This window comes from Mustela putorius, unplaced genomic scaffold (assembly GCF_011764305.1).
Source record: "Mustela putorius furo isolate JIRA1106 unplaced genomic scaffold, ASM1176430v1.1 tig00000275_pilon_pilon_pilon, whole genome shotgun sequence".
NCBI lineage: Eukaryota > Metazoa > Chordata > Mammalia > Carnivora > Mustelidae > Mustela > Mustela putorius.
This window is the reverse complement of record NW_025421341.1, coordinates 4,141,217-4,163,939: the sequence shown is the minus strand read 5'-3', so window position 1 is coordinate 4,163,939 and position 22,723 is coordinate 4,141,217. Positions and strand designations below refer to the sequence as shown.

The following is a 22,723-nucleotide window of genomic DNA, read 5'->3' as shown; positions in this document are numbered from 1 at the left end:
CAAAAAAATAAAAAAATAAAAAGAACAGGGTAGAATCTCTCCTTAAATAAGGCCTTAAATAAGGCCTTACTTATTTAATTGAGATCCTGCTTCTCTGAAGATGAAGAGCCTCCCTAGCCTGTGATTCAGGAAAAGGCAGGATGATTTATTATTCAATTGACTAAAACCTTGCCCATGAAGGGAAAACAAAATTTGCTTTAGTTATGGAATGTTGGTGGGATGATTCATTAACTCAAATATATATCTGATCTTCAAGTGACAAAGATATAAATTACCCAATTTATTTACAGAATAAAAAAAAAATTCTGTACAGATTACAGAATATTGTTTCTTGATGCCCTGGCATCTAACAACTTAGCTCTTGCTTTCCCAGAGAGTTGTTATTTTTAATGATCCCATAGTAGTCAATTTCCTCATCCTTAAGTTACAAAACAAGTATAAATCTTCAGCTGTTTATACGCAGTTGAACTATTAGAACACATTTAAATTCATCACAACCCACATGTTCAAAAATCTCGAATGTATGTGTGTATTTTTCCACATCATGAAAGCAGGCACCTAATGGCACTGTTGAGATGGGATTAATCTACCAAGTAAAATAAAGAGGGAAACTGTGAATTGTGATAGTAAATTAGACTGTGACTCAGCTTTGAAAGCTACCATTTGACTAGGCTTTTAAACTAATTAGACCTTTCACAAAAAAATTATTTTTATATAAAGCATATCGTGTTCCAAGTAGGATTATTGTCAACAGAATTATAAAACCTCTAATAGTTTCAACAAGGCTTAAGTGGGAAATTAATGTTGCTGTAAAGGCACGACTGTAGTTGCTGTGCCTTCTTATGTTTGGTACCCCAGCTTCACAGTCCTAACACTTCCCTCTGACTTGAGCCATAAGCTTCTCTTCCCTGTGGTGGTATCTCCTTAAATCAAGACTTTCTCTCCTAGTACAATAAGTCTTCAAGAGATAAATGTTTTCTACCTAGCCTAGGGAAGAACTGACCTGCTCCAAAATGCTCCAAAATTTCTTGTGTTGACCTCCAATTCCCAAAAGTGAAAACTTATCCCAAAGTGCCTTTAAACTTGAAACCAGTGGAAAAGATATACTCTTAGGTTGGTGTCTCACAAAGGACAAACTCTAAAGTTATTACAAGCCCCCCCAGAAGAGCAAAAAGCTAGCCAAAGCACATGTGAACAAATAGTTAGCTCATCTGCTGTCAAGATTATTTCTATTCAAAATATGCTGGAATAGTTTTAGGACTCCAATATTTCTCCAAGTCTGTTTTCAACAGTCATGCTATGCATTAGCTCCAAAAAGTTGAGAGGTGAGTCAGGTGGACCTGTACTGAGTGCACAGGGAAGACGGACAACTCCGAATCCCCTTCTGAGCCTCATCACCACCAGGGCCTCCGCCAAACCCTACACCCCCACACGTGTGTTTCCCTCAAGAAGATCTTGGCAGATCGGTGGTGGAGAAGGTAAACAGACAGGAGACACCCCCCCAATGAAAAAAAGATGAAGTGTTGGTAGTACAGCTTCCTGTTGATAAATACAAAAAATATCTGAGGGCAAACTGGGAGAAAATCACTGTGGTCATCTGTATCGGAGAGACAGGTGTTTTTTGCACTTTCCAGGAGAAACGAGAGCTCGTTGTGGGTTCAGGTGTGCTCTTGTCACCTTCCAGTTCATTAGATGATTGAATTGACTCCTATAGTCATAAGGTCATTTTGATAAAGAGATTATTATGAAGTATGAGGATTTTCCTTTTATGTTATTTTTTTTAAAGATTTTATTTATTTATTTTTCAGAAAGAGAGAGAACACAAGCAGAGGGAGGGAGAAGCTGAGAAAGGAGTCCAGAGGGGGACTAGATCCCATGTCCCTGGGACCATGACCTGAGCCAAAAGCAGGTGCTTAACCGATGACCCACCCAGGTATCCCACTTGCCATTTATTTTAAAGCTAAATCCTCTCAGTCTGAAATGAAGGGAGGAGGCTAAGGCACTTATTACCCCCAAAATTTCTCTTAGTGCAGCTGACAAAATGTGTTAGTTTGGATACAGCACACTATGGCACTTCTGTCCCCTAAATTAAAACTTAGCTTCGTCTTCCAGCAGGGTACAAGAATTAGTCAGGCACTGAACTCAGTCCTTTCTATTGCCTAACATTCTATGTTCAAGTTCCCAAATGATCATTTCACGGGAAGGGAACACATTTAAACAAGTTAAATAAATAAAATGAATAAACCAAATTATGTCTATATCATCTTTAAACATTTCCAGATAAGACTTTACATTTGGAATCTACTGTCTTCTTAAATTAATTGTACTTTACATAAAGGATTTAAGCGTCAGAATCAAGAAAAGTCTTGGGATCCTAAGGGAGCTCAGTTGTTAAGCGTCTATCTTCAGCTCAGGTCATGATCCAGGAGTCCTGGGATGAAGTCCCACATAAGGCCCCTTGCTCAGCAGGGAATCTGATTCTCCCTCTGCCTGCTGCCTGCTGCCCCACCCCACCCAACATTTGCTTATGCTCTCACTCTCTCTCTGACAAATACAGTAAAATCTTAAAAAAAAAAAAAAAGAATTTCAGAATACTAGGAGAAAATGGGAAAATGCTGTTTTCCATTTATTTTTCATTATTTTCTACAACATTGCTATTTATCTAGTTTTAGAACTAGGACACCAATCATGATTAAATGAGATTCTTAAATAACATTAAAAGCTAACCCCAAATATGTTTTATTTTATTTTTAAAAATATTCAAATATGGGGCACCTGGGAGGCTCAGTGAGTTAAGCCTCTGCCTTTGGCCCAGGTCATGATCTCAGCCGGGTCAGTCCCTGCTGAGCAGAGAGCCTGCTTCCCCCTCCTTCTGCCTGCCTCTCTGCCTACTTGTGATCTCTCTCTGTCTCTCTGTCTCTCTCTGTCAAATAAATAAATAAATAAATCTTTTTAAAAAATGTTCAGATAAGCCAAATTAATAAACTTGTTTCTATAAGTTTCCATTGGCATTTGTTCTCTGACCCAACAAGGCTGGATATACGGCAAGTTCCTTAACAAACACAACAAATAAAATCATTTTTCTTCAGGAACACACTGATGAGCTGCAGAAGCAACTCAACTTATTCAACGTGAGCATTTTGTGTCTCAATAACAAAAACTACTGAGTTATTTCAATATAATAATTTTAGAGAAAAGTACACTAAAGCAACACACTAACATGAATGTACCTGATGACACAGGGCTGTATATTTAAAAATGGTTCAAGGGGTAAATCTTATGCTATGTAAATTTTACCATACACAAAAAGAGTAAACTAAAGCATTGTATGCAAATTTAAGAATAAAGGAAACATCGTATCTATGTCTTGCTACTTCTCACCCGATGAGCTCATTTAAACATCAAATTGTATCATCGCATATTCTTTTCATTTTTTTGCAAGTTGTTTATAAATGAACATTTCAGAATGATTCTTTGTTAAAACAGAACCAATTTACAAACCTTAAAGAATACCAGTCCAAACACCAGTTGTCAGACTGATTAGAAGGAATCCTTGTCATAATGCCAAAATCCAGCTATACAGACGCAGATACACTAAAGTGGCATCCACTTCTCTCTTTTTGTATTGGGCGAGGGATGTTTGTTTTTGAAGAGCTCTCTTAAGAAAGTCTTCATATAAAAATTTAATAGATCATGATTAAAAGATAAGCAAAAATATAGGCACACAAATCTTATTTTCCCCATACGGATTCTATCTTGTTCTTACAGACACCCTATGCACTATAACACTATACTCTTCATTCTTGTTTTATGAACTTCCAAGCAAAATTCAGGAAAGAGATTTGGTTGATGCATGAAATCTTCCAAGGATTGTGGGCAATATAATCTAGAACCCAAATGAGGCCCAACCTTGGATATTGAGAAGCCTCAGGTTCCCATGCTTCATTCATTCATTTAACTAACAGTAATGGGTATACCTACTCTATCCTGAGGGACCAGAATCTTATAGAGTTTTGGAGAGATTGATAAATTCTAATTTTTATCTCAGAGAGATCCCTCTGCATGTGCACTAGATGGTGCCGTCGGTGACTGCTGACGCATTAAAGGAAAGAGATGGTGATTGCCTGAGGTAGATTATTAGCAAAAGGAACGGAGAGAGGTGAGAAGTATCAAATGAGTAGAAGGTAAAATCAAAAGTCCTTCACTGGGTCTAGGATGACTCCTAGGTTTTTGGTTTGAGTGAGAGGTGAATGGAAATATTGCTGAGATACGGACTACCAGGAGAGGTGAAGTGGGAGGGAAACAGAGTTTACTTTGGGCCATGGTGAAGTTTTTAGATGACTATGGGCCACCTAGTGAAAAGTTTAGGCAGAGGAGAAGACCTAAAATATGCAGTATGAGGAACAGGAGGACCAGGAGCATGACTCTCACAGAAGCCAAAGAACAGACTTAAAGGAGTAAGTGCTAGAAAACAAGATGCTAAGATTGCTGACTGGATTTAGCCGTTCGAATGTCTGCTGGTAACTCTGATTAGAGAATGTCTTTTTTTTTTTTAAATTAAGATTTTATTTATTTGAGAGGAAGTGAAAGAGGGAGAGACAGAAGGAGTGCACAAGATGGGGGGTACAAGCAGAGGGGGAGGGAGAAGCGGGGAGCCTGACATGGGATCATGACCTGAGCTGAAGGCAGAAACTAAACTACTGAGCCACCCAGGCACCCCATGAGGAGAGAATGTCTTACCTCGCCTTCAGGATAGTGAGGACAGTGACGAGGGTGAGAGCAAAGGGTTTCAAAGAAAGGGAGGAGCAGGTATAAATGTTCTTTGGTGGGAAAGAAGGCCAGGATGACTCTAGCATCAGTGAGGGATAAGTGACTCCAGTTGACACTAGAACAACAGGCAGACGCCAAGAGCGATCATCCTGGAAAAGGCTATTCTCACAAATGCGGGCTATATTAACTCGGACTGGAGATAGCTCAAGAAATGGAAATTTAGATCTAATGTATATATTAAGCATAATATATACATATAGCTAATATATCCTGTCCAATGTGCCAATGCCCGAATCCACATCCATGTGTGGCAGTGAAGCAGTCTAGAGAAAGCCCACTCCCCACACAAGGGCTACCACTTCACGCAGAACTCAAGGACATGGGGGAGGTGCTGGTATCCTCACTATCCTCACTATACCTGTCACCTTCAAGTTTCAGGTAAGGGAAGGTTGCAACTGTAGAATTATTCTGTTCATTCCACGTTAAAATTTCCAAAGTTACTTTCTCATAGTAAACTCAAATTATGTAATGTAAAGTCGCCAACAGGTGACATGACTTACTCAGGATTAATCCCACGTGACCCACCTAAAGTCACTATGAGGTACAGTGGGGATAGAGGTCCTGAAATCACTCTGCTGAGAAGGGGTGGACACCTGACCCAAGCTCTGTGTACCACTGGCTCTTCCTGGTGGCTCCCTAAGCCTCGCTGGTAAGAAGCTGAATAGCTATTTTATTATCCATAAAGAAAACATTCATTCTCTACTACACCTTATACTTCAACTAAAGGATAAATTAGGGGCAATGCTGACAGTATGCATGCACCTATCTCTTGCCAAATTAAGTTTTATGTCTGTATTTAACATGCATCTCATTTATAAAAAGTGATCTATTTAATAAAATACACTAAACTAAAGCCATCTTCTTTAGGAAACCTACTCTGATATGTATACACTGTGGCAGAGATGGAAAAGTAGTTGAGTTATAGGAAGCCAGTGACAATCTAAATATTCTCTAAAATGACAACTTCTCTTAAAAAAGAATAGCATCTTCTCTTACATGACTCTTCTCATTTGAAAGCAAAACAACTGATATCCTATAGGCAAACATGGGCATAGAGTGTAGAAAGTCCATTTCAGGGTAGGTTCTCAGTACCACTGACTTATTGAGCAGAGGAAGGTTCCATTGTGCTAAATCTCACTGCAATCATTTACTCAGAACTCATTAAGAAATGACTCAATAAAAATTATCTCAAGCTCTCTTGCTGCATGGTTTCTATCCTGGGCTTTCTGTAAATATGACTCTTATTATGCATGTCCTATGTACTATTTGAAAATAGAGCATCTGCTTATACCAAGATCAAGTGCTAACTATGGCACTGTCCTAGTGACTGGTTCTCTGGAAAATCATTAATCCCAAAACTAATGTTGCCTGGAATAATGCTTCTTCTCCATCACTATTTTAATGTACGAGTTTTTATAAATGATAAAATTGGTAGAACAATGACAAAAATTATCAAATTTGCTAATTCGAGAAAAGCATATAACAAATGCTTCTAAATAGATAAAAACAAGGGTGCCTGGTCGGCTTGTCAGTAGAGCATGAAACTCTGATCTCAAAATTGTGAGTTTGGGTGTAAAGATTACTAAATAGTGGTGCCTGGGTGGCTCAGTGGGTTGAGCCTCTGACTTCGGCTCAGGTCATGATCTCAGGGTCCTGGGATCGAGCTCCACATTGGGCCCTCTGCTGAGCAGGGAGCCTGCTTCCTCCTCTCTCTCCGCCTGCCTCTCTGCCTACTTGGGATCTGTGTGTGTGTGTGTGTGTGTGTGTGTGTGTGTCAAATAAATAAATAAAATCTTTTTAAAAAAAAGATTACTAAATAAAAAATAAATAAAACCCACAAACATTTAATAAATAAATAAGCAGCTTTCTATAACATTAAGAATGTTGGATAACCAAGACCACAAAGGGGAACATGAGCTGATAAGGGCATTATGAAAAAGAAGTACTATAGCAATTACATATAGTTATTCTATCTTTAACACTATGGCCTTCACTGAGATAATTAAAAACAGACAAGATACAAACTAAGCATTGAAGAAATGTCCAAAATCTATAAAGCTGGTCTTAGGAAAAAAATGCTAAAAGTATTGCCATTTAATAAGAAAACAAACACAACTTCCATGTGGGGCCTCCATATCATTTTATGTCATGGAAAATAAATCTCAAATTACACAGCTCTACCTAGAACTCTGTTATTCCTGGATGGGATAGAAAGACCTTGTTACTACCAGCGTGGCTTGTAAAAGTTTGCTGCAGGAACCCAGAAGATGGCATCAGCAGGCTTAGTGACACCAAGATCCTGTTGCCACCTCCCTAGTAGGGTATCTGCCTTGTCTGCAGTTTTGCTTTTCAGTTAAGCATGGTATAGAAGTAAATGATTCTCCTTCGGACATACTGTCAGAAGGTCTGTAGTAACCTAACGCCATGTCACCGTGTCTCCATCATTCAACTTGCTTCATCTCATCACATAGGCATTTTATTATCTCATAACCATCACAGGAAGAAGAGGGGTAAGTACAGCACAATAAGATATTTTAAGAGACAACATTCACATAGCTTTCATTACACTATGTTGTTACAGTTGTTTTATTATTAGTTATTGTTGCTAATCTCTTACTGTGCCTAATGTATAAACTAAATTTTATCATTGGTATATATGTACACGAAAAAATGTAGTTATCTATAGGGTTTGGTACTATCTGTGGTTTCAGGCATCCACTGGAGTCTTTGAACATATCCCCTGTGGATAAGGGGGTGGGGGGTGGGGTCACTGTAACTGTTAATAGTCAGACTGCAAAACATTTTATTAACCAGAATAGTACTGGATTTTCAGTAGATTAATGACTTTACAATGCCTGCTAAAATATCTGGAATTGAAAAATCAAGATTAAGGAGTCACATTCTATGGTTTTCATTTTTGAGACAAAGATTACTTTAACCTCATCTAGACAAAAATGTTTGTCTCAAACTAACTAATTTTGGTTTGAAATTTTTAACAAAACTGAGAAGAAATTGACTCAAAAGAACGGTAAGAGTAATGGTAAATAACATCAAAATATCCTCTCTGTGTTACAGTTTAAAGAATATTATATCCTGGTTTACACACTTAAAATGTTATTTATTAAAGATCTGAAATAGCCCTACTTATATGATGCTTATTCAGTATATGAATAAACATATATTCATATATCCAATATACAAAATATATGATGTTATTTATAAGGAAACCTACTTATATGATGTTTATTCAATAACAGTAAAGTTGAAGAATTATCGCTCCCTGTACTTTTTTCTATATGCTTCATCTTTGTGCTTCATTCAAGAAAAAAACCATTAAAATCTAGTAAAAATCACTGACTGTTCATTGCAGACAACAGTCACAGGTAAAATCAAAGACTATTTCACTTGCTTGGATTATTTTTTCACCTGTACGGAAATTACATCCATGTAGGTGAGGAGACCTGGCCACAGGGAAACCAGATAGATAAAGGCTTTGGAAGGCCATGTCTCCAGATGTTTAATTCCTTCCATAGTTTCATCGACTGCTGCCATTTCTGTTTTTTCTTGCAGCATTAGGCACAAACCCTGTGGTGGTTTGTTGCGAAACCTCACTGACTGACAGACTCTATTCTCAACTTCTTTCCCCTCAAGTCCATAAGCACAGATGTTCCCTTATGGTGTCAACTGTTTTTCTGGCAAAAGCCTTGTTTCTCACGTACATCTTCCTAATCTCTGCTTTTGCATCCTTCACGGCCCACTCCTTTGTGTACAGTTACACGGACCATTAATACTCCCCTTTTTCCCGTCAAAAACTACCTTTTCCAATTAACCCCAACTGTCGCACGCAATACGTGGTTGTGCTTATTGTAAGTCCCAGGAGAATATGTTCCATTGCTGTCACAGTCGAAGTGCCAATAAGAACAGAGTGAAGGGACCCCAGTAAAGGGCACCTCACAATTATTCACTGGCCTCTGAGGAATGACACACTGCTATCGGCCCGGTCCTCTAAGACGGACGTCCACCTCACACGCAAGAACAATACAAGTCATCGGTGCCAAGAACCACGTGGGCCTGGAGACTGAGATAGGATTCTGTCCCTTCTCAAGAGACTCCCCACACAGCAGGGCCTGAGAATCTGGCTGAACTCACAGCCTGCCCACGTAGACTTTGTTGTTTCTGGTGCAAGGATTCACGGGAGGTGCTCTTCGTGGAAAACAGCATGTCGTGTCCCTAAAGAAAGTCTCTGTCATGAAGAATAAGGAAACGTATTCTTTTAATGCCTGTATCTAACCCATCTCTTTCGGTGTATTATTTAGATATTAAATGTAATGCCCTGATTAGTTCACAGTTATAAGCATATACATTGATGCTTTATTAAGGTATCCATCAAAAACTGATAAATAATTAGTTGGAATTTGGGGCGCCTGGGTGGCTCAGTGGGTTAAAGCCTCTGCCTTCGGCTCAGGTCATGATCCCAGGGTTCTTGGATGGAGCCCTGCATCGGGCTCTCTGCTCCACGGGGAGCCTGCTTTCTCCTCTCTCTGCCTGACTCTCTGCCTACTTGTGATCCTTGTCTGTCAAATAAATAAATAAAATTTAAAAAAAAATAATTAGTTGGAATAAAAAAATCATGCATATGTAATTATGCATTCAGAATTACACATAGATTTGAAGGTCTAACTCAGGCTGCATATTTATTTACTTTATCCAAAAAATCAAAATATCAACAGGAATGGAACATTCTTAACTAGAGTTTATTTCAAAAATGTTCTTGAAAAAATTTTCTATTTTTCTTTCGGTGCTAAATAGCCAGTTCACAGACTAGTTTGTCCTTCATTGTAACTTCTCAGTGTTTAATGGTTATATTTACCATCAGATATGAAACACCAATGTATTTTTACATTGATTTTACATTGATTTTAGTCACTTTGGAATTTGCTCTAATCATCTAAATTTGAATAAAGCATATTTAAGAGTGAAAAGTATATTTCAATACTACGGAGTTCTACCACTTGTTATCATAGGGTGTTAGTAGAGTTGAGTTTCAAAAACAGATTTATAAAAATAAAAAAATCATTCAGAATTTGAAAGTTGCTGGAAGAGTATATCTTAACAGTTCTTTTTTTTAATCTTAAAAGTTCTTATCACATGAAAAAATTGTAACTCTATGTAGTAATGGATATTAACTAAACTTATTCTAGTAAACATTTCAAAAATACACATATTTCAAATCATTATGTTTTATATTTTAAAAATAATGTTATATGTCAGCATATATATGTTATATATGTTATATATGTTGATATATGTCATATGTTATATGTTAACATATGTTATATGTTATAACATATATGTGTTATATGTTATATGTCAATTATATCTCAATTTTTAAAAAAAGAAAAAGAGTTATATTAGATTAAATGAAAATAAATTAAATGGAAATGGAGATATAATCAGCCTTTTTTATAGCATAAAGTTTTAAAAAAAATAGAATTAGAAAAATAATCAACTTCTAGGAATTCATAGTTTTTTGTGCAATATTTGGTAAGGACAAGATTTCAGAGTATATATGTCATTTGTAAATTCCAAATAGAGTATATAAAAAACTTAACTATTAATAATATTTCTTAGAGATGGAATCAGTGCCATTGTTCTATATAGTAGAGATACATGTAGGCTTCTCATTAAGAAGCCTATTAAATTTAATTAAATTACAGAAAATTTAAAAAAGAATGAATTTATTCTTAGAAAACATTTTATAAATTTGCGTGACCTGGGACATGGAGATTAAATGCCAATTTAATAAAAGCACAATTCTATTCAAACTTAAGAAACAATTCATTTATAGATTAAATCCATTTTTCTTGGACTTGGAGAAGTCTAATCTTCCATTTAATAAGTATATGTATATGTTAACAAATGGACCATTTCTTGCACTTGTATTAAGTCTTCACAGATTCTAAAACTTACATTTATATTACTTTAAACTTCCCAGCTGAATATTTTTCTGTAATAAATATCTAAAAGAAATCTCTAAGCTTTTTATAAGGTGGATCTGTGAACCACAAATAAAACAAAAATTCCCTTGACCCAAAACAATGTGCAAACACATTCTTAATGCTTTTTCTCTCTTATAGTGATAATAGAATATGCTCTTCAGGATTAATGACCTTAGAGATATAAAAGCTTTGGCTCAAATAGTCAACTTGACCTGAACATCAAGATGAATCTGATTAAAGGTTTCAAGTTTTATCCATAACTTCCAGAATGGGTTAGAATCATCTAAAACTTTAATCCTTATTGTATGACTCTGATTAAATGAACACCAGCTTCTGTCCATATGCAAGAAACAGATGACAGATCTCATAGATGCATATTCTCAGCCCAGAGACTCTAAGGGTAAATGTCTCCCTCTGCCCCCACTACCTCCCCCAACCCAACCACTGATACCACGTTCAAAGTGGAACAAATAATTGTCTTAATTTAGGAAAATGTAAAAAGTAAGGATAGTTTTTATCTGTGATAATAAAACTCAGAGTCCATAAACAACTTTTTAAAAAAGATTTTGTATATTTACTTGAGAGAGAGAAAGAGCATAAGAAAGAGTGAGAGAGAGAACACAAGCAGGCTGGGGGGCAGAGGAAGAAGCAGACTCCCCACAGAGCAGGGAGCCGATTGTGAAACTTGATCCCATCAGGTCTGGTATCATGACCTGAGCAGAAGGCAGAGGCTTAGCCTACTGAGCCCCCGAAGTGCCCCATACATACATTTTGAAGTAATTAAATTTAATTAACTAATTAAATTTAATTACTGAAGTAATTAAATTCCCCCACCCCAAAAAATATTGAATTGGGGACTAATGGATTTTACACTCACCATCTCCACCTACTTAAATGACTTTGTGCAAAAGGTCTGTATCTACTGTTCTATATCTATTGTTTTTATTTGTCAATATAATTCCTAACCTAAATCATAGTACTATCTCAAGGATCAAAGGAAATAAGGCATGCTAAAGCACTTCGAAAATCATAAAACTGCAAAACAGAATTTTAGATATAGCTCAGTTAAGAATGTAAGTAAAGCATGGCAATGTATTAAAAGAGCAATAAAGTCTTTGAAAAGTTGGGTTTTATTCTAGGAATGTAAGAATGGATCAACATTAGGCATGCCATCAATGTACTTCAATAAACAAATAGGTTAAAAGAGAGAAACAATAGGATTATGCCTATAAATTCCCCAAAATGCAACTGATAAAATACAACATTAATTCCCAGTAAAGCTCTCTATAAAATGAGAAAAGAAGAAAACTTCCTTTATAAGACCAATCTTGTTCCAGAGATCCTAGAGGAAATAGCATACCAACTTGGAAAATTTTCAAAGCATTCTCATTATAACAAAAAACAAACAAAAAAACATTACTTGTTTTATATTTGAACATAATTTTGGATATTTAAGCCAAAGCAATAAGACAAGGTTAAGAAATTAAGTATAAAATATTGTAAAGGAGGTGAAAGATCATTACTATTTTAGAAAATATAATTATTTACTTAGAAAATAAAAAATGATCAACTGAAAAATTATCAGTACTAATAAAGTGATGGTGGCAAAATAAAATACAAATATTAAAAACTTAGGGGCACTTGGGTGGCACAGTTGGTTAAGTGGCCAACTCTTGGTTTTGACTCAGGTCAAGATCTTGGGGTGGTGAGATTGAGCCCCAAGATCTTGCACCCAGCACAGAGTCTGCTTGAGATTCTCTCGCCCTCTGCCTTTGCCTCTTCCACTCATGCTCTCTCTCTAAAATAAATGAATAAATCTTTTAAAAAATATTAATAGCTTTCTTATACATCAGCCTGCTTCTAAATGTAATGGCATGGGTGGGTGAATGCGAGGGGACTCCTACTCGAATTAACAACAGATACTGTAATCCAGTCAAAAACAAACTTAATAAGATATGTCCAAAAATTGTATGGAATTTTATTTCATTTAAAGTAAAAAAAAAAAGGATCAAATAAGTGAAAACATAAAAAATACTTAAAAAATAATACTGGCAAAATTCCACTAATTAGTAGGCAAATACAAAAAAAAAAAAATTGTTATAAAAGGCCCACTGGGCTCATTTCAAGAGGTAGAGGTAGAAGTGGCATTTCAAATAATGAAGGCAATTATTAATGTTGAAGAAATTCACTATCCATTTCAACAACAACAAAACTAGATTACTCCTTTCTGCCAGACCAAAAAAATTTCAAAGTATTAAGGATTAAATGAAACATGTTAAGTACTAGAAAAAACTATAACCATGTATTTGTATAATTGGGGGTCGTGAAAATCTCTTCTTACTAAACATATAAAGACCAGAAATCATACAGTAAAATACTGATAAAATTGACCACATTAAAACTTAAAACCATATCCAAATTAAAGAAAAAAGAGGGGAGGGAAATATTTGCTATATGTTTCTTAATTTACAAAAAGTGTTCACAAACCAATTTTAGAAAGATAGATTTACAAAATTATATGACTGCTTCAAAATTATATGAAAAAACTTTCAAACATATCTCATAAATAAAATTTTATTAAGTAAATAAATTATTTACTTAATAAAAAAATTATTGTTTTGCTTGTCAGATTATCAAAGGTTACAGAAAGTGAGATAATGGGAATTTTCAATGTTATGCTGAATATAAATGTGTACAATTTTTCTGGAAGGCAATGTAGCAATATGTTGTAAAATGTTAAGAATACATCTACTTTGATCTAGCAAGATCATTTTAGAGCATATATTTTAAGAAAATATTTGAGCAAATGATCAAAGATATAAGTACAAGGCGTTATGCCACTCTGGTGATGATATCAAAAAAATAAGTAAACTAATAAACTCTTATCCCTAGAAAGGACTGGCAAAATAAATTCTGGTACATTAATGCCACAGGATTCTATGCAGCACTAATATGGGTGACAGAGATCTATAAATCTGAAAATGGATAATATGTGTCTGTGTGTGTTTAAAAATGTAGGTATTATAAAGTGTACATGTAGTATGAGATCTCATTATTTATATATGGCAAATCTGGAAGAATATATTCCATTGGTAATAGTAGTTATCTTTAGGAGGAAATGTGCAAAATTATGGAATTAGTTTTCTCTGTATTGCTCAAATTATTTAAAATTAATAAATATTATCATATATTATAAGGAAAATGTTAAAGATATTTCCATAGAATTAGTCTTATAATTACCTCATTAATTATCAGACAGTTATACTTTGTAGAGGTAAATAATGATATCCATCTTAAGACTTAGTTGAGGTATAACTAAAATTGTTACAATTTCAAAGTACATTGTATTTATTTGTATTAAAATATTACATCCATGTTATTTTAGTTAAATAATAATATTCTAAATGTTTATTGTTCTTGGGACTGGTCAATGCATCCTTATTAAAGTAGAAAAAGTATCCTTTAAGTATCATGATAAATCTTTATCTGGAAATTACTTGAGAATGTTACATTTTAGGGGGCATCTGAGTGACTCAGTCATTAAGTATCTGTCTTCGGCTGGGGTCATGATTCCAGGGTCCTGGGATCGAGTCCGGCATCGGCCTCCCTGCTGGGCGGGAAGCCTGCTTCTCCCTCTCCCACTACCCCCCTGCTTGCATTCCCTCTCTCGCTATCTCTCTCTCTGTCAAATAAATAAATAAAATCTTTAAAAAAGAATCTTACATTTTAGAACTACTGATTCTAATTACCCTTTGTGGGAAAAATTTCCAAAACACAATGAAGTTTTATAACGTGTCTATGAAATTAATCTCATAACTACTTAAACAATTAATTTAAATGAAAATGTGAGGTATGTCTTCTCTTCAACTTTTGCTACCTCTAAGCTTTGAGAATAGATATAAGTAGATGAATTTCCCGGAGGAAAAAAAGAGATTAAACTGAGATTTCCTGACTAGTTGTTTAAATTAATTTGATTTCAATTAAATACACTCCACTGATAATGAGATTCAAACCCGCTGTATTAAATTAGGACTTAAACATATTTCAAAGAAATAGGATTCAGCAAGAATTCCATATAGGTTACAAGAGCTTTAATCTTCTAGAGGACACATACTAATTACAAAAATTTCAACAATTTTCACCAAGTACAAAGTGTAGCCTTCAAAATTCCCCATAGCTACCTTAGCCTAACCTAACCCTCTATTGTCTTTTCTAGATATGTGACTCCAAATTTTTCTTTGCATTTTTTTTTAGATTTTTCTTATTTATTTGACAGAGAGAGAGAGAGAGAGCGAAAGCCCGGGGAGCACCAGGGAGAGGGAGAAGCAGGACCCCTGAATCCCAGGATCCTGGGATCATGACCTGAGCTAAAGGCAGATGCTTAAGCAACTGAGTCACCCAGTTGCCCCTAACTTTGCATTCTGTCCTCTTTAACACATTCTCATATCTTCACAAAACAGTGTACAAAATCTTTCGTTGTCACCTAATCCACATTCCTTTATTTCTTTAGTTATAGCTATCAAGTCTCTTCTTTAATAGAGATTTCTTATTCCAATGCATAGAGTAATGTCTGTCCATCCTTGCCACTTAAAACACTCTTCTATCAGTTAAACTTAACTCTCTACATTTAACTTGCGAACTTTAGGAAATTCAACTAATGAACTCAGTATTCTACCTGGAATGCTACTTAGAATAGTAAGCATTTTTCTGAGTCATTTTTGCACTTTCAGTAAAAATAATGGCTGTCAATATATTAAAATACACTAAATCTGCTCAATTCCCACTAGAAATTGCCTCATGAGAATAAAATCTGCAGCATGAGAATATAATCCTAAGAAAATAAGAAATGGTAACTAGAATAAAAATGCTGTCATATCCCATGTAAATCTGAGCCAAATTCACTTGAAATACTAACAGTGAATTCTGGTGCATATTCTTAAGTACTGGCTCACTGTTCTTAAAAAACTGCCAGGTGGCTTGTTTTCTCGGCACTGAGAGTTTACAAAACCCTGTAAAATTTGAAACAGTTAAACTTACTCATCTTAGCAGTTTTAAAAACAAGACGAACATCACAACATTTTCAGGATTCTGTATTAGCACATACTGATCTCTAGGTTACCAGTTTGAACACAAAGATATTTAAAAGACAGTTTGAATTATGTGGGGGTTTTGTTGTTGTTATTGTATACAAGGTCATTAGTTTTACTAAAGGACTTTGAATTTCCATTTGTTAATGAAACTGGTACATCTCCTGAGAGGATAAATTTCTAATATGTCTGCTAATGTTCTCTGAAAAGGATATTTTATCCCAGGGAGTATGAATCCCATGGTGAAGAAATAAAAGTATTCACATTACAGATTCTTCTTTAGTGTTTAATCATAAAAGGATCATAGCAGCAAAAATTTCAAGCCATGCTGGGTCAATTAAATTAAACTTGTTCCAAAATATTGTTTCATCTCATAGATCTCATTTAAATTATCAGTAAAAAAAGGACATTAAAGTCATCTATTATTATAAAACTGGTAGGATGGTAGGGAAATAAAGTACTTAATAAAATCATTTGTAATCTATAATCATTTTCCTAAAATAGCATTTTTACCAAACAGTTTACAGTAAAAAAAAAGCATGGTAATTTACAAATAGCTTAGAGACTAGTCTCTAATTAATCTCTTAGAAAAAGAGACTTGACACCCCAACATATTTAAATTTAATTAGCATTGCTATCAGGAAAGCTTGCAAAAAATTACAAAGGAAATCCATAATGAATTCACTACACTCACTTACTTTCATATTATCATCCCTAGGTGGTTTCTTCATAGCAACTTCTATAAATTGAGAGAAAGTAACAGCCAGTTCCATCTATGACAGAGACTAAACTCATTATTGTTTTAACTACCTCCAAGTCAAGTCATTTTATGTTCATAAATGAAAGTCAAAATAAGGAGAGTAAGAGCATCTCACATTTCTAAGAAGTTTTACTACTTTTCAAAGGGTATCCACATTCATTTTTTTCATGAGATCTCCACAAGATTTTAAAGATGAGAAAATCCAGGACACAAGGAGACTGAATACCTTGCCAAAAACATAGACACCAGTGGCCGAGCTGGATGCCAAACTCAGATATTCTTATTCCTGGTTGAATTTATTTCTATAAACTCACACTACCTCTGCCTTTTACTACTCTATTTCTCTAGTTCCCAGAGTATCTTCTCACCCCATCACCATGATAAGAAATGTAAGTTTTACAACTCTAGCTATTTTTTCTCACTGAATGTTGAATAAAGGGGAATGCCACTTATTCTAGTTATTTCTTCCCAGGAGAGCTATGTTCCTTGGCAAAAATGCCTCTAAGAAAGAGGATATAATATAGAAAATTCTTCATAATTTTGGGATATTTTAAATTTTTTTCAAATACATTTGTAGAGCCACAGTCTGTGCCAGGCACTCATCTAGGTGAGCAGGCAGGCTCTCAGCTAACTTGCAGGTGTACTGCAATATCACTTGTAGTAGAAAGAGATCTCAAAAGACAATCACACAAACATGTAATTAAAGATTGTACAAAATGCACTGAAATATTTTAGGTAGGGGAGCTAATTTATATTGGACTGGCGTCCCATAGGTCTCCTGAGGAACTAACATTTAAACTGGGCAAATGGCCAGATAAATAGTGTGGGAAGAACATACTGGGCAGAAGAAAAACAAGGAAGATCCTAAAGTAAGTGTAGCAAATCCATAGTGACAGAGGGCAAAAGTGGAATGAAGCTGGAGGGTGGAGGAGAAGGCAGATCAGGTGGGACTGTGAAAACCATTTCTAAAAAACTTGGAATTTATTCTACAGAGATTTTAAGTCAGAGAGGTGAAAGTTCTTACTTTAAAAACGACCTCTAGCTGCTGGAGAATGAATTTGAGATACAGAACTATTAAGGGGGCATCTCTCAGATGGTGAACACAGAAGACTTAGGATGAGAATAAGAGAAATGGTTTTATTTGAAGACTCACCGGAAGTGGGCTGGAAGCACTGGAGTGGGAGATGGGGCCATTACAAGTGACTCCCCAGTTCTCTGGTTTGAGCAACTGAGAGGCTGGGGGAGCCATTTGTAGAATCGGAAAAGACTAGAGAAGAAGCAGATTTGTGAGTGTCTCTGGAGGTGTTCAGAACGCAGTTGCAAAATGGGAGTAAATCCTGGGATAGACATCTAGGTTCAAGATATAAATCTGGGTGCTGAGAACGGTCGGGTTATCTGTGGTCTCTGAAGCCATATGACTAGATGAGATAACTTTCGAAGACAGAATAAAAAGAGAAACAAATCTAACACTGACCTTTGTGACAGTACATTTTGAGATCAGTTAGAAGAAGAAAAGCTTACAAAGAAGATAGATAATGAAAGCCAAAGCAGCAGGAGGAAACCAGAAGGGTACGTTGTCACGACAGCCAAGAGAACAGAACACTGCAAGAAGGAAGGGGTGGTCAACTGTAGTCAATGTCAGTAAGAAGACTTGGATGACGAAAAAAGGTCTCCAATGGACATGGTAAGATGAATGCTTTTGGTGATCTTAGAGCAGTATCAGTGTAGTGTTGGATATAGAGGAAAGAGAGCAGCAGACTAAAGAATGAATGTGGAGAGAATGTAAGAGTTTGATTGAGGAAGGGAGTGATGAGACAGAACAATGGCTGGAGAGAGAAAGAAATGAATCAAAGGGGTTTTTGTTTGGTTTTGTTATTGTTCTAAGGGGGGAAAAAGAGAATAACAGAAGACAAGGACAATGTGAGGGTGGGGGAAGGATAACTAAGAGGTAGAAAAGGAGACCGAGGGCTAATGTGGACAGAACAGCTTTGATAATAGAAATCCTTCCTCCTCTGTAAAAAGAGGGAAAAAGAGGATGAGTACAGAAATAAGTAGATGGGAGGAATGAGTGGTGGTAAAATAGGGGAATTCCCATCTGGTAGCTTCTATTTTATCACTAAAGAATAAGGCAAAGTCATTTGTTGAGGATGAAGAAAGAGGTAGAGAAAATCAGAGATCTGACAAAAGTGGAGAAGAAATATCTTTAGTTGCTTTTGCAGGTTCACCTCCATTCACACTTCTGTTAACAGTGATTTCCCTAGCGAATTGCCTTTCCCCATTCTGAGCCTATGGTCTTGAGATAGAGCTGACACCAGTCTCCCTTTCCCTTTCCAGCCCCATCACTCCCACGACTGACCTAGAGCCTGGTGTGGGAATGTCCAGGCCTGGCCAACCGAAGCATCACCCTTGCATTAGCTATTGCTTCAACCCAATGAAACCCAATCCCAGAACTTTCAATGAAACCACTGGGAAAGAAGAAGCCCCTGGGGGGAAAGGCACACTTTTTCCTCTGGGGCTCCTAATATGGTAGGATGTAAGTCTGGAACTACTGGAATCAACCCTTATATATCTGGGAAGCAAACCTGGGGAACACGGAACTAAAAGATGTGAAGAAAGAGGTCCCGAAAATTTTGTTGCCCCAGATTCAGCTAGATACTCCCAGACATTGGATTCTGAACCAACACCTCCAACACAAAAATGTCAGTATGAGTTGGATTGTTGACACTTGCAAGCAAAGGCATCCTGACTGAGACAGAGTAATAATCCCTGTGGGGAAGGGAAGAATAACTCACTAGAGAAATGACTGTAAGACATTGCTGCGGATCCATTTGGCTGTCAGTTCTCATGAATTTGTGCTGATATCACTAACCGTGGGATTTCTACTAAACAAGTCAAATTCTTTAAAATTTTCAGTAATACTACCTAATTTTTGATATTTTGCAGAGTTAGCAACTTAATTTTATATAATTATTACTATTATATATAAAAACAAATAAGCTATTAAAAAACAAAGATAAGATTGAGAAGACAAGCTATAGTCTAGGAGAAAATATTTGCAAAAGACACATCTGATATAGGACTGTTATCCAAGATATACAAAGAACTTTTTAAAGTCGAGAAAAAAAATAAACAACCTTAAAAAATGGGTTAAAGGCCTCACAGACATCTCACCAAACGTCTACAGATGAAAACAACCACACAAGTACCCGTTCCACATCATAAGTCATCAGGGAAATGCAAATTAAAACAGCAATGAGATACCATATGCACCTATTAGAATGGCCCAAATCCAGAACACTGACCACAACACATGCCGACAAGGATTTAGAATGACAGAAACTCTCCCTTACTGCTGGTGGGAGGGAATACAAAAGGGTATTCCCATCTTGGTAGACATTTTGACAATTCCTTACAAGAGAACAGAACATATGATCTAGTGTTCCCCCACCCCAGTCACCTTGGTATTCACCCAAAGGAGTTGAAAGCTTATTTCCACACAAAAATATGCACATGCATGTTTATAGCAGCTTTATTCATAATTGCCAGAACTTGGAGACAACTAAGATGTCCTTTAGTAGATGAATGGATGAGTAAAATTGTGACATATTTGGACAATGGAATATTATTCAGCACTGAAAAAGAAATGAGCTAACAACTCCTGAAAAAACATGGAGGAATCTAAAATGCAAATTACTAAGTGAAAGAAGTCAGTCTGAAGGGCTACATGCTGTGTGATCTCAACTATATGACATTTTAGAAAAGGCAAAATTACAGAGACAGTAAAAAGCTCGGTGATTACTAGTGGATAGGGGTGGGTGGAAGAATGAATACAGAGCACAGATGTTCAGAGAGGTGAAAATACTCTGTAGGATACTATAATGATGAATATATGTCATCATACACTTACCTAAACCCACGGAATGTACAATCCTGTATGAACCCTAATGTAGACTCTGGAATTGAGTGATGAGTCAGTGTATGTTCATAGATTGTAACAAATACACCAGTCGGTTGGGAGGCTACACCTAAGTGGGAGAAATCTCTGTACCTTACTCTTAGTTTTGCTATGTAACAATCTTCCCCTTGTTTATAAAGTTTAAAGACATATTCAACTTAAATGCAAAAATAATATAAGATCACTCAGTATCTTATCAATATCTAAACTGGCAAAAGACAAGTTAAAAGATGGCCTTCTTATAACCATATCCAAGATGAGACAAAGACCTATATTTGCTACAGTTTAGCCAATGGAAAACAGACCCTATAAATTCTATTAAATTATTTAACAAATAATTTAGTTAAAGACACAAATAGATGCAATAATTCATTGCCAGTTAAACAAATAATTTTCTTTCTTCTCTTTCAATGCCAGTAAAGCAAACTTTGCAGGTGCTCAGTCAGCATCCTTGCATAAAGCCAAATAATACAACCTTTTTTGAATGACAAAGGAAACATACATTACCAAATAATGAGTCATTGACATGCCACATATTTGGATATTTAAAAGAACTACTCTAAAAAACATGGAAAATTTTACCATGATTCTAAGTGTAAAATTCATTTTGTTGAATTGACATTTATCAAGCAATTATTAGCGAGAATTACATTATCGAGATGTGAAATAGCTCTTTCTGACTTTCTTATACATTTGGACTAGAAAAGTGATTAGTCTGGATTGAGAGTACCCTTATAGTCTTTCGAAAACTGAAGAAAGAAGTCTTCTAAAGAAGTTTCCTAAGGTTTTCTGGCAAGCTGACAAGTCCAGAATGGGCTACCAGAGAAGATGCAAAATTTTCCCTCTCTACTGTCCTCACTTCCTAAAATTATTCCTCCTTTACAAATGAGAAAGGTTGTAATCTGAGATGAGCATTCCATTCCTCACCTACGGTGCAGGGTCTGCACGAGGTGTAAGTGTGATGAACAGGGAGAAGGCACGTGGAGGACTCCGCAGGAGCTAACACTGCACAGCTCCTCCCCCCACATACACTCACTCCCAGGTGGACTCTCCACAACATTCCTCCAGGAAGCTCCCAACTGACTCAATGTTAATGCCTCCCTGGAGGGGAAAACAACCCTAACTTGACAATGGCAAGGCCTCCAGTACCTTGTATGTCCTCTTGAGCATATGAAAGTTCTTTTGAGGGGCGCCTGGGTGGCTCAGTGGGTTAAAGCCTCTGTCTTTGGCACAGGTCATGATCTCAGGGAATCTGGGATCGAGCCCTGCATTGGGCACTCTGCTCGGCAGGGAGCCTACTTCCCCATCTCTCTCTCTGCCTGCTTGTGATCTATTTCGGTCAAAAAATAAATAAAATCTTTAAAAAAAAAAAAAAAAAGAAGAAAGAAAGAAAGAACGTTCTTTTGAAAACCTCCCTTTTCCTTCATCCCCAACTCCCAAATCTATAATCAGCCACCCCTCACCGTAGAGCCACCCCTCACCGTAGCTGGGCAGCAGCTCTTTCTGTCCAAGGGTCCTCTTCTCTCACCCCTCGCTTTAATAAAAATTCTTTGCTAAAGAATTCTTTCTTGGTTGTTGGCACGGGATCCCACCCCACCAAACCCCACCTATATTCTAAAACTACATCAAGAGTGCCTGCATATTAAATATGTGCATTATATGTGCTGTCTCTCAGACTTCTGCATTTCAAAAATCTTAATGCTTTAGTCCATGAGTCTGATTTTCTGAAGCTTTAATTATCTGTGTAGATTCCTTCTGAACAGGCATTTTATTTATCCTGACAAATCATTAGTGGCTAGGCCAGTACTGAGGATAGTAAAGAGGCCTCCAAGTTCCGAGGTATGGTACTTACCACGTATCTTTTATGATATCAGTTTTGCATTTCACTTACATGCCGAGTTAGTCCCACTATCACCATGATGCCTAAATTACTTCCTATCATATTTCTTTTCATATCTACATTAAGCTTCAATGCTTTTAGTGTCATATTTTCTTGTTACCATTATGCTGCTTTTGCCCTCTGATTTTTGGGCTCCCATGGGGCTCTGTTAGTTTTTAGCACTCACATCCACAAGTAAATCTATTTCAAGTA

At 36.3% G+C, this 22,723-nt stretch overlaps 1 protein-coding gene across 1 annotated transcript in view; it reads right to left on the bottom strand.

The window, feature by feature from the left end:
* PLCL1 (phospholipase C like 1 (inactive)) overlaps positions 1 to 22,723 on the bottom strand; it is a 342,886-nt gene that overhangs the window by 84,337 nt on the left and 235,826 nt on the right. The window lies entirely within an intron of this gene.